Source organism: Neophocaena asiaeorientalis, unplaced genomic scaffold, assembly GCF_003031525.2.
Source record: "Neophocaena asiaeorientalis asiaeorientalis breed wild unplaced genomic scaffold, Neophocaena_asiaeorientalis_V1.1 scaffold367, whole genome shotgun sequence".
NCBI lineage: Eukaryota > Metazoa > Chordata > Mammalia > Artiodactyla > Phocoenidae > Neophocaena > Neophocaena asiaeorientalis.
In genome coordinates this window covers 708,103-720,578 of record NW_020174043.1, presented here as the reverse complement: position 1 = coordinate 720,578, position 12,476 = coordinate 708,103, and the positions used below count along the sequence as shown (strand labels likewise).

Below are 12,476 nucleotides of genomic sequence, written 5' to 3'. Positions count from 1 at the left end.
AGCTAAACTCACAGTTAACAGCTACAAGAATTGTATCTACACATTAATACAAGCTGAAGCACAGGCTGCTGGGTGCTCTTTCATCCCACTCTCTCAAGCACAGGACACAGGCAGAGTGCCAACATCCAGCTCCTCTATTCCGGGTGGGAAGTCATGGTTGTGGATTTTCTGCATCAGTTGTCATGGTGGCCCTGACACCACATAGTAGATGGTTGGTCTCTGGAATCCATTGAAAGTAGAAGCAGCAGTGACAGCAGTGACAGAACAGAGTGTAAACACCCATGTTTTCAAACAGCATCCAATTGCCCTCATGCATTTCAAGTAAGTTACAGTGCTCAACAATGTGATCCAGGCCATCACAGGTTGGTCCCCAGATGCTGAATGAATAATACTTTTCATCTGGTTTGGGTCTCTTCTGCAGAAGAGGCTTCACATGTTCATGATCATAGAGGATGCAGTTGAATGATGCATATACTCCATCATTCACATAATACATAAATGTCTGTTCACTCGACTCATCTTCATCATCAGATCCTGTCTGTTCCTTTAAGATGAGTTTTTGGCAATGATATTAACTGCTAGAGTGAAAACTGGGACAACACAGTATCTTCCTGGCTCAGGTATGATGCTCACTCCAGAATCTGATGGAAAATACTTGCACAACACTGGGTTGATTACACCAGTGGTCTCTTCAAATTAAGATTTACATCCTCAGATCCTGGAAAGCCACCACCAATATCAAGCAGAAACATGTTGAAACCAACCACAGCTCCCATGTCAAAGTCACAGTGGGCATCAGAGATGGTCTGCATGAAGGTCTCTGGATCAGTACAATGATGTCCCACATGGTAGCTGACACCAATGACATCAATATCTTGCTCTTTTGCCCATTCCAAAAGAAGCCTGCTGGTTTTGAGTGTGACAACAAATTTGACACTGAGGTGACAGACTGCTTTGGAATCATCAGTGGCAATCTGAAAAACCAACTTGGCCTTTGGATGTGCCCTGGCAACTTTCACCAACTCAACTTCACTATCAAAAGTCATCATCTGGACTCCATTATTGGCAGCATATTTAATCTGAGACACTTGTTTACAAGGATTTGCATAGATAATCCTCTCTGGAGGCACCCTGAGACTCTGCACCAACTGGATTTCAGTTTTGCTGGTACAGTCAAATCCTTTCCTAATGGCAGGTATGGTCTTCACTATGGTTCTACTATCATTGCATTTGACTGCATAAAAGGGTGTGACTTGGGCTCCCCTGGTGGCAGAGTGGTTGAGAGTCCGCCTGCCGATGCAGAAGACACAGGTTCATGCCCCGGTCTGGGAAGATCCCACATGCCGCGGAACGGCTGGGCCCGTGAGCCATGGCCGCTGAGCCTGCGCATCCAGAGCCTGTGCTCCGCAATGGGAGAAGCTACAACAGTGAAAGGCCCGCATACCGCAAAAATAAATAAATAAAGGGTGTGACTCAAGTAAGAGCTTTAAACCATATCAGATGTTTCTTTACAATGCCTCCCAGGTCTGCAACATAGAAGGCATCCTTGTCTTCAGAAGAAGGAACTTCATTAATGTTTTGGTCCAGAATGTCCTTGGCAGTAAAACTTTCATCCAAGAAATGGCAGTCAAACTTCATTACTAAAGTTATTCGTGGTTTCTTGATAACTTTTTGAAACAACAAAATGGGAAACTAAGAGATGGAATTTAAAGAAATTATGCCAGCTTTTCACAAAGGCAATTCTCCAGGAATTCCAAGTCCCACTGAAGATGTGTGTGCCCTTGGTGCAGCAGTGAAAATGTTCTGATAAATGCACAATCTGCTGTCCACCTTAGAGCAAACGGGCACCAAGGGTAGGCTCCATGGAGATGAGATGCCGCCACCACCGAGCACTCAGGACCACTGGCCACACTGCCTCTGTCCCCACCACCCCCGTCAACCACCCTCCCAGTTGCTCGCCACCCTCCAGCAGAGGAGAACCAGCCTGAGGTGGCACCGAGTGCTGGCAGAGGGGCAGCAGCAGTGGAGGCAGAGGGAACTGACCAAAAATACTTTAAAATAAAGACTGTTACAAGAGACAAGGAAGGACACTACATAATGATCAAAAGATCAATCCAAGAAATTATAAAAATTATAAATATATATGCACTCAACATAGGAGCACCCAATATATAAGTCAAATGCGAACAGCCATAAAAAGAGAAATAGACAGTAATACAACAATAATGGGGGACTTTAACACCTCACTTACACCAATGGACAGATCATCCAAACAGAAAATCAATAAGGAAACATAGACTTTAAATAACACATTAGACAAGATGGACTTAATCAATATTTATACAACATTCCATCCGAAATCACTAGAATACACTTTCTTCTTAAGTGTACATGGAACATTTTCCACGATAAATCACGTCTTGGGTCACAAATCAAGTCTCAATAAATTTAAGAAAACTGAAATCATATCAAACATCTTTTCTGACCACAATGTAAGGAGATTAGAAATAACTGACAGGAAAAATAAACTTGTAAAAATCATAAACACATGGAGAATAAACTAAACAACCAATAGCTCACTGAAAAAAAATCAAAGAGGAAATAAAAAAAATACCTAGAGATAAATGACAATGAAAACACGATGATCAAAACCTATGGAATGCAGCAAAAGCAGTTCTAAGAAGGAGGCTTATACCAATACAAATGTACCTCAGGAAACAAGAAAAATATAAAATAAACAACCTAACCTTACACCTAAGGCAACTAGAGAAAGAAGAACAAACAAAACCCAAAGTTACTAGAAAGAAAGAAATCATAAAGATCTGAGCAGAAATAAATGAAATAGAGATGATGAAATCAATAGCAAAGATCAATGAAAGTAAAAACTGGTTCTTTGAAAAGATAAACAAAATTGATAGACTTTTAGCCAAACTCATCAAAAAAAATAAATAAATAAAAGGAGAGGACTTTAATCAATAAAATTAGAAATGAAAAAGGAGAAGTTAAAATGGACACCACAGAAATAAAAAGGATCATAACAGACTACTACAAACAACTATATGCCAATAAAATGGACAATCTAGAATAAACAGATAAATTCTTAGAAAGGTACAACCTTCCATGACTGAACCAGGAAGAAACAGAAAAATGAACAGACCAATCAAAAGTACTGAAATTAAAAGTGTGATTTAAAAAATTCAAACAAACAGAAATCCAGGACCAGATGACTTCCAGGTGAATTTTATCAAACATTTAGAGAAGAGTTAACACCTATCCTTCTGAAACTCTTCCAAAAATGTTGCAGAAGAAGGACACTCTCAAACTCATTCTATGAGGCCACCATCACGCTGATATCAAAACCAAAGATACCATAAAAAAAAGAAAACTATAGGCTGATATAACTGATTAACACAGACACAAAAGTCCTCAAGAAAATACTAGCAACCCGAATCCACCAACACATGAAAAGGATCATACATAGTGAGATTTATCATAGGGATGAAAGGATTCTTTAATATATGCAAATTAATCCATGTGATACACCACATTAACAAACTGAAGAATAAAAACCATATGATCATCTCTCTCCAACCCAAAGACATGGACTGGATGAATGGATATAAAAACAAGACCTCTATATTTGCTGTCTACCCCTATATTTGCTGTCTTCAGACTTAGGGACACATACAGACTGAAAGTACAGGTATGGTAAAAAAGATTCCATGCAAATGGAAATCAAAAGAAAGCTGGAGTAACGATACTCATATCTGAAAAAAAAAATACTTTAAAATAAAGATTATAAGAGACAAAGAAAGACACTACATAATGATCAAGGGATCAATCCAAGAAGACATAACAATTGTAAATATTTATGCACCCAAAATAGGAGCACCTCAATATATAAGGCAAATACTAACTGCTATAAAAGGAGAAATTAACAGTAACACAATAATAGTGGGGGACTTTAACACCCCACTTTCACCAATGGACAGATCATCCAGACAGAAAATCAATAGGAAATGACACATTAGACCAGAGGGACTTAACTGATATTTATAGAGTATTCCATCCAAAAGCAGCAGAATACACATTCTTTTCATGTGGTACACATGCTGGACCACAAAATGAGCCTTGGTGAATTTAAGAAAATTGAAATCAATATCAAGCATATTTTCCAACAACAACTGCTATATTTAAAATAGAAAACCAACAAGGACCTACAGTGTAGCACAGGGAACTCTGCTCAATATTTTGTAATAACCTAAACAGGAAAAGAATTTGAAAAAGAATAGGTACATGTATATGTATAACTGAATCACATTGCTGTATACCTGAAACTAACACATTGTTATCTGACTATATTCCAGTATAAAATAATTTTTTTTTAAATATGATCATCTCAATAAATGCAGAAAAAGCTTTTGACAAAATTCAATGCCAATTCATGATAAAAACTCTCCATGTAGTGGGCATAGAGGGAACCTACCTAGACATAATAAGGGACATATATGACAACCCCACAGCAAACATTCTCAATGGTGAAAAGCTGAAAGCATTCCCCCTAAGATCAGGAACAAGCCAAGGAAGTCCACTCTTACCACATTTTTTCAACATATTTTGGGAGTCTTAGACATGGCAATCAGAGAAGAAAAAAAAAAAAAAAAAAAAAAAAAAATCCAAATTGGAAAAGAAACACTTTCACTGTTTGCATATGACAAGATACAATTCTTAGAAAATTCTAAAGACACTACCAGAATAGTACTAGTTCTCACGAATGAATTTGGTAAATTTGCAGGATACAAAATCAGTAACCAAAAATCTCTTGCATTCCTATACACTAACAACAAAAATCAGAAAGAGAAATTAAGGTACAATCCCATTTACCATCACATTAAAAGGAATAAAATACTTGGGAATAAGCCTACCTAAGGAGGCAAAAGACCTGTACTCAGAAAATGATAAGTTACTGGTCAAAGAAATGAAAGATGACACAGACAGATGGAGAGATATACCATGTTCTTGAATTGGAAGAATCAATATTACCAAAATAACTATACTACCCAAAACAATCTACAGATTCAATGCAATCCCTATCAAATTACCAAGGACATTTTTTTCAGAACTAGAACAAAAAATCTTAAAATTTGTATGGAGACAAAAAAGCCCCTGAATAGCCAAAGCAATCTTGAGAAAGAAAACTGGAGCTTGAGGAATCAGGCTCCCTGACTTCAGATTATACTGCAAAGCTACAGTAATCTAAACAGTATTGTACTGCCTCAAACCAGAAATATAGATCAATGAAACCGGACAGAAAGTCCAGAGATAAACCCACACACCTAGGGTCAACTAGTCTATGACAAAGGAGGCAAGGACATAAAATGGAGAAAAGATAGTCTCTAGAATAAGTGGTGCTGGGAAAACTGGACGACTACATGTAAAAGAATGAAATTAGAACATTCTCTAACACCATACAGAAAAATAAACTGAAAATGGATTAAAGACCTAAATGTAAGGCTGGATACTGTAAAACTCTTAGAGGAAAACATAGGCAGAACACTCTCTGACATTTATCAAAGGAAGATCTTTTTGGATCCACCTGCTAGAGTAATAAAATAAAAACAAAAATAAACAAATGGGACCTAATTAAACTTACAAGCTTTTGCACAGTAAAGGAAATCATAAACAAAACAAAAAGACAATCCACAGAATGGGAGAAAATATTTGCAAATGAAGTGACTGACAAGGAATTCATCTCCAAAATATACAAACAGCACATGCAGCTCGATTCAAAATAAACAACCTAATCAGAAAGTGGATGGAAGATCTAAATAGACATTTCTCCAAAGAAGACATACAGATGGCCAAAAAGCACATGAAAAGCTCCTACAACACTAATTATTAGAGAAATGTAAATCAAACTACAATGAGGTTTCACCTCAGACCAGTAAGACTGGCCATCATCAAAAAATCTACAAGCAGTAAATGCTGAGGAGAATGTAGAGAGAAAGGAGCCCTTTTACACTGTGGGTTGGGATGTAAATTGATACAGCCACTATGGAGAACGGTATGGAGGTTCCTTATAAAACTAAAAATAGAACTACTATATGATCCAGAAATCCCACTACTGGGCATTTTCCCTGAGAAACTATACTTCAAAAAGATAAATGCACCCCAATATTCATTGCAGCACTATTTACAATAGCCAGTACCTGGAAGCAATCTAAATGTCTATCAAGAGAAGAATGAATAAAGGAGATGTGGTACATATATACAATGGAATATTACCCAGCCATATGAAAGAACAAAATAATGCCATTTGCAGCAACATGGGTGGACCTAGAGATTGTCATATTGAGTGACGTAAGTCAGACAGAGAAGGATAAATATTATATGATATTACTTATATGTGGAATCTAAAAAAATGGTATAAATGAACTTATTTACAAAACAGAAATAGAGTCACAAATGTAGAAAACAATCTTATGGTTATCATGGGGGAACGGTGGGGAGGGATAAATTGGGAGTTTTTTGTTGACATATACACACTACTATATTTAAAATAGCTAACTAATAAAAACCTAATGTATAGCACAGGGAACCCTACTCAATAGTTTTTAATCACCTATATGGGAAAAGAATCTAAAAAAGAGTGGATATATGTATATGTATAACTGATTCACTTTGCTGCACAGGAGAAACTAACACAACATTGTAAATCAACTATACTCCAATAAGATTTTTTTTTTTTAAAAGCAAATGACATTCTTGCTTTGCAATTTAGCATAAGTGTTCAAATAGAAATAACCGATTGAATGTCAAGCTGTTTACATTTAAAAGGCCCACAGAAAAGTATATTCTCGTGGAAATTTCAAAATTATAAGAATAAAATTATAATCTTGAAAGATTTGTGGAAGAATGTATATAACAATCTGAAAATGAACATTAGATTATCTACAGTTTTCTATAACAAAATATAAAAAAGCCCCAACATTCTAACAGAAAATGATTGGAACTTTTAATTTAACACTAAAATAGGAATCAATTGTGAAGGCAAATAAATAATATGAAGAAAACCAAGAAAATTAAGAACATATGATACATATATAAATAAAATATTCATGTACAACTTAAGTGAAATGAAGTAAATTCCCAGGATTTAGTTATAATGCAATCCTAGAAAGCAACTGGAGCAGAGTGGAGCAGAAGGGTACAGACCTCCAGAAATTATAGTATAGTATGTTAGAAGGATAATATTGATAAAATAAAGACATTGTTCATTGTATTGTATAAGCAAAAAAAAAAAAAGAATATTAATAATATCAAGTAAAGAATATTTTAATGAAACAAAATGGGACATGATTTTGATAATAGATGAAATAAAGAATAATTTATTTAAAATTAACTTTTTAAATAATTTCCTTTGAACCATGCAAAAATGAAGGTAATATAGCCATGACAAAGATAATGTAAGTCTATCCCTCAATCTGAGTTATGGATTCAAAAATGTTAGCATAGACAAAATGTTGTAAATATAATATATTCAAAGATTTTCCATTTTGATGGTCAATTTGTCTGCAAAGCATGGGGAATCTAATTATGCCTATAGAAAGAAATATTAAATTACTATACTTTGATAATTTTAGAAGTTATTTTATACTTGAATGTAACTGTTCTAATTAATTTACATCCATTCTCTAACATATTCTTTATAACTTCTCCAACATGGGTAGTTGTTTTGACATTACGGATTAGAAAACCAAGAGACAGAAAAGTTATGTAATTTCCTCAAAATAAATGTATTCTAAAATATGTATGTATGTATTTTGAGGGAGAATTTCACTTAGGATCTGAATCCAGGCAATCTAGAAACATACTAATTTAAACTAACAATTGAATCAGCTGAATATAGAAAGTGAGTGATAGTAAGATAAGCATAAGTGGAGTAAACTTTAATTCTCAGAAGTAGAAAGACAATCAAAAACATGTGTATGAAAAAACAGATATAAATGCATACAACATATATTTATAGAACAATCACTTAAAGAAGTGAATACTACAGAGTTTTCCTTCAGAAAGTGCACTGGGAGTTAGGGAATGGTTTCAGAAACTTGTTTTTTACTTTGATATTATGCAATTTTGCTTTCTTTTACATTTGTATATATTGTTTTGGTAATGTGTAAAAAGTATATACATTCTTATTATGCCCAAGCATTAGAAATATTTGCAGTTTCCTTGAAAATGTGTTTCTAATAACAGGTCTCTTTGCACATACTTAATAGACAAATATGTGCATACACTGAGCATCTAATTACCATGCAAACAAACCTTGTTATTTCATAACCTCTAGAATGTATATTATTCTATGCATATCAGAGTATACTCTAAGAAATATTCTAGTCAGGAAATTTCTGAGTTGCTGAAATATTACAGAAAATGTAGATTTAGTACAATTGCCATGCTCACTTGCCTGGTTTCAGAAAGAGTACCTTCTTGATTTTTACTTTTCATACTTATGCATTCATTAGACTATCTGCAGAAATAGAGGCTGAGTTGTAAAGAAGCAAAACGGTAAATATTCTAAGCTTGGGAATAGAAAGAAAAAGAGGAAACAAGTAGGAGATAAAACTGTCTTTAGGTTGAAATGTTTTAAATGGCTCCACAAATTTGCCAGCATGAAGTCTTTTAAGATATGGAAATTTATTAACACTGTGGCTTTTGCCACAAATTACTTTTAGCAGCTTATACATATACACAAAACAGTTAATGGTGTGCAGAATTTCTGCCGTAAATACAAGTCACTTTTGCACAAGATTTAGATTTGACACTATTATGGGAATTTGCTAAGTGACAGAAGTATGCCTATAATTTCATGCCTTTTCTTCATCAAAGCTGTGGCAATACTTCATTGTATTTACTCTAAATTCAAAACACCTTTAAAAGGATATTAAAAATGATTTCTTCTTTCCCATTTTTGCAAAGGTAAGATTTTAAAAAGAATGAAACTATATTTGTTTTTTCAGGGACTGTCCAATTTCAAAGATGTGTACTTTATGTCCTCAAAATAATATTGTCATAAAAAGTTCTCTACCCTTCCATCTATTAGGAACAAAGAATGGAATATATGAGTTTTCTAGATAGATATAACTAATTAGCTGGATTATATTTGTACAAATGAAACATAACTATAAGGCAGATGTTTGATTTCAAAATATAGGTCTTTATTTTAATGAGCAGGTCTCCAGCTTTTATAGTCTGTAAGAATGCTCTCTGAAGAGTTTTGCCTCTTCCAATTTCTCCCATCTGTGATGAATGAAAATAAAATCTCTCCAACATTCTCTTATCAGTTGGGTTTCCCTTAAGTTTTACTCTTTTCTTCTGCCTGTCAGTCACTATTCTCTCACATATGTTTTTATAACTGCAAAATTAAAAAGGGGAGGTCATTTAACAAAATATTTTAAGGATGTTATGAATTAAGAGTAAATACAATGAAGTATTGGTATAGCATTGATGAAGGGTAGGAGTGAAAGTACAATTTTTTCTCTGTCACTTAAATTCTCACAATAATGTTAAAAGACTATCAAAACATGATTCACATCCTCATTGTCAAGACTTTATCACATCGCCATTTCTAGTTTCAATGAGAGAAAGTGTGTCTCACCTAGCTTGGTCACCATATGTCTACCTAAAACTCAGAAGTGCTTTTGCTAAATAGAAAAGGGATATTGAACATGCCATATCAATGACTAGACTTGTCTCTGCCACCAAATATCTATGAATACTTTAGCTGTTATCTACAACACTAATTTAATTCTTGCCAACATGAAGCAGTTCAAATCTGATAATGATCACATCCATGCCCAGATCTAAGATTTCTAAGTGTTATGTAGACCTCCTCATCAGTTTGGGTATAAGTATCTGTGGTCTGGTGACCTATAATCTAATGAAAAAATATCTTAACATCTTGCAGCCAGTATGCAATAAATGCTGTATGAACAGGGTAGAAACATTTTCATTAAAGAAAACAAAAGAATGAAAAGCTTCCAGAAGTCCCAGTTCATAGGAGTCATATAATATTTCTGGGAAGGAATTATTTTGAAAAGTGCCTGCCTTGGTAGTGGATCAAGTTACTTATGGAGAAACCAGTGTGCTCTGGGTTGACTCATGTTGTATTGTGTCATAGACCCTGGCTCTGCTCACTGAGAAAAGTCTCCTTGCAGAATCTGTTGTGTGGGCATGTGAGAAGTAGGACTTCACAGCTTTCACAGCAGCTTCCATCTGGTGCAGGTTTGGAGCCCAGGGTTTGCCTTAGAAATGAAACTGGCACTGTGCTTCTCAGGCCAGACTTGTGGTTTCTTTGGCAATGTAAGTCCCTATTTGGCTTTGCATCTATTTTCATTCAGTCAGTTCTAAGGGCAAGTGAACACATGAAAAACCTTGTCTAGACAAAGCACTGAATCCTGCTTTGTCTAGTATCAATGTCTTTGTGCTGAGCCCTTTCCTCTCTCTTAATGTTGGCAAATGTGAGGACATCTAAAATTACAGGCTTTGGTGAGATGGTGACATCTAATATTTGATATATAGCTTTGGGCTGCCTTCTATTGTCTGGCAGGCTTATACTGAGACTGCTAGAAAATTCTTGTAGTCTTATCTCCCTTTAAGGCTGCTTCTTCACAGCCACCTGTTTACAATGAGCCTCAGTTAACCTGTCTCTTATGTAATTTGGTAAAAGTCAAAAACAGCAGAAAAACACACAGTTACATTTTGAGGTTTACAAAATAGTTCTACTAACACTCAGCCTCTTAGTAACAGGGGCAGCCATTGAGAATAACACATAGTTTCATAAAATATTTTACCACAGGCCAACAAATAACTAGAGTCCTTTGCCTTCTGCCATGCATATCTTGTCAAGGTCATATATTTTAACTCACTTAAAAAAAATAAACTTATTTATTTATTTATGTTTGGCTGCATTGGGTCTTCATTGCTGCACATGGGCTTTCTCTAGTTGTGGCGAGCAGGGGTTACTATTTGTTGCAGTGCATGGGTTTCTCAATACAGTGGCTTCTCTTGTTGTGGAGTCTCTAGGCACGTGGCTTCAGTAGTTGTGGCATGCAGGCTCCAGTAGTTGTGGCTCACGGGCTCCAGAGCGCAGGCTCAGTAGTTGTGGCACACAGGCTTAGTTGCTCTGCGGCATGCGGGATCTTCCTGGACCAGGGCTCGAACACGAGTCCCCTGCAATGGCAGGCAGATTCTTAACCACTGCACCACCAGGGAAGCTCTAACTGACTTTTTTTTTTTTTTTTCGGTATGCAGGCCTCTCACTGTTGTGGCCTCTCCCGTTGCGGAGCACAGGCTCCGGACGTGCAGGCTCAGTGGCCGTGGCTCACGGGCCTAGTGGCTCCGCGGCATGTGGCATCTTCCTGGACCGGGGCTCGAACCCGAGTCCCCTGCATTGGCAGGCAGATTCTTAACCACTGCGCCACCAGGAAAGCCCCCAACTGACTTTTGATATCACCTTCTGTATCAGTTCCGAATTCAGAACAATAAATGTAATCAATTTTAATTATTGTAAGTTAGAATATATTTAGTTATAAAATATAGTGTATTTACAATATTGTTGAAAGGGATAAAGGAGCAAGGTCTAGGCAGGCACTCCACAAATGAATTGTGCTAGACACAATTATCCATCAGGTAATGTACCACCTATCAGGCCAACACAAGAGCTATTGATTTAAGAACTCTTTAACCATTGCAGCTATATAAGTATGGAAAAGTAAAAATAAGAAGCTGACATGTCTACCATTAGGATTGAAATGAAAGATGGATAATGAACACTGTAACAGTGATACAGTGTAAAATGTTCTCCAAAATCTTGCCTAGCAAGCCAAAAACTTGCAAAAAGAAATAGGAAAATAACCTCTGCATTAATTGTGTCTTCCATATTTTGTGTAAGGGCATCTAGTCAGTAAAAGCCCAATTTGCATGTAGAACTCTAGCTACAAAAGTGTTCAGGAAACGTAGCTTTCAAACTAAGTCTCTGTGGTACAGAAAGGCATCCTAAAAGCTATGTGGAAAAGAATATTACAATAATTGCTACATTATATCTCTTTGGCAGCTCAGAATCCATGCACATCTTTCTATTTAAACGTCAAAAGAGAAATAATAGTAATAAAAATTTCTTTTGCCTAAAATGAATAATTATGTAATATAGACCCAATCTTTTATCAGTGGGACAGATCCGTCTCAAAGTAATAGTCAATATTCTTCTAGGTAGCCTACATTATTATTTTATAATATGAAGATAAAATTGTAATTTAACCACTATGAAAATAACCTAGATTATTTTTAAATAAGAGGAAAAAGTAGGAGGGGAAAATAGTAATTAATATTTATAGATATATACATAAAAGATAAATATAATTCATATAGCTACTAAAGTTGTTTAATGTTAGGTATACCATACCACCTAGCTTATG

The 12,476-nt window shown here is 35.6% G+C and overlaps 1 pseudogene; it reads right to left on the bottom strand.

The window, feature by feature from the left end:
• Positions 1–36: 36 nt before the first annotated feature.
• The window catches only part of LOC112405495 (ornithine decarboxylase pseudogene), a 24,266-nt pseudogene continuing 11,826 nt past the window's right edge, over positions 37–12,476 (bottom strand).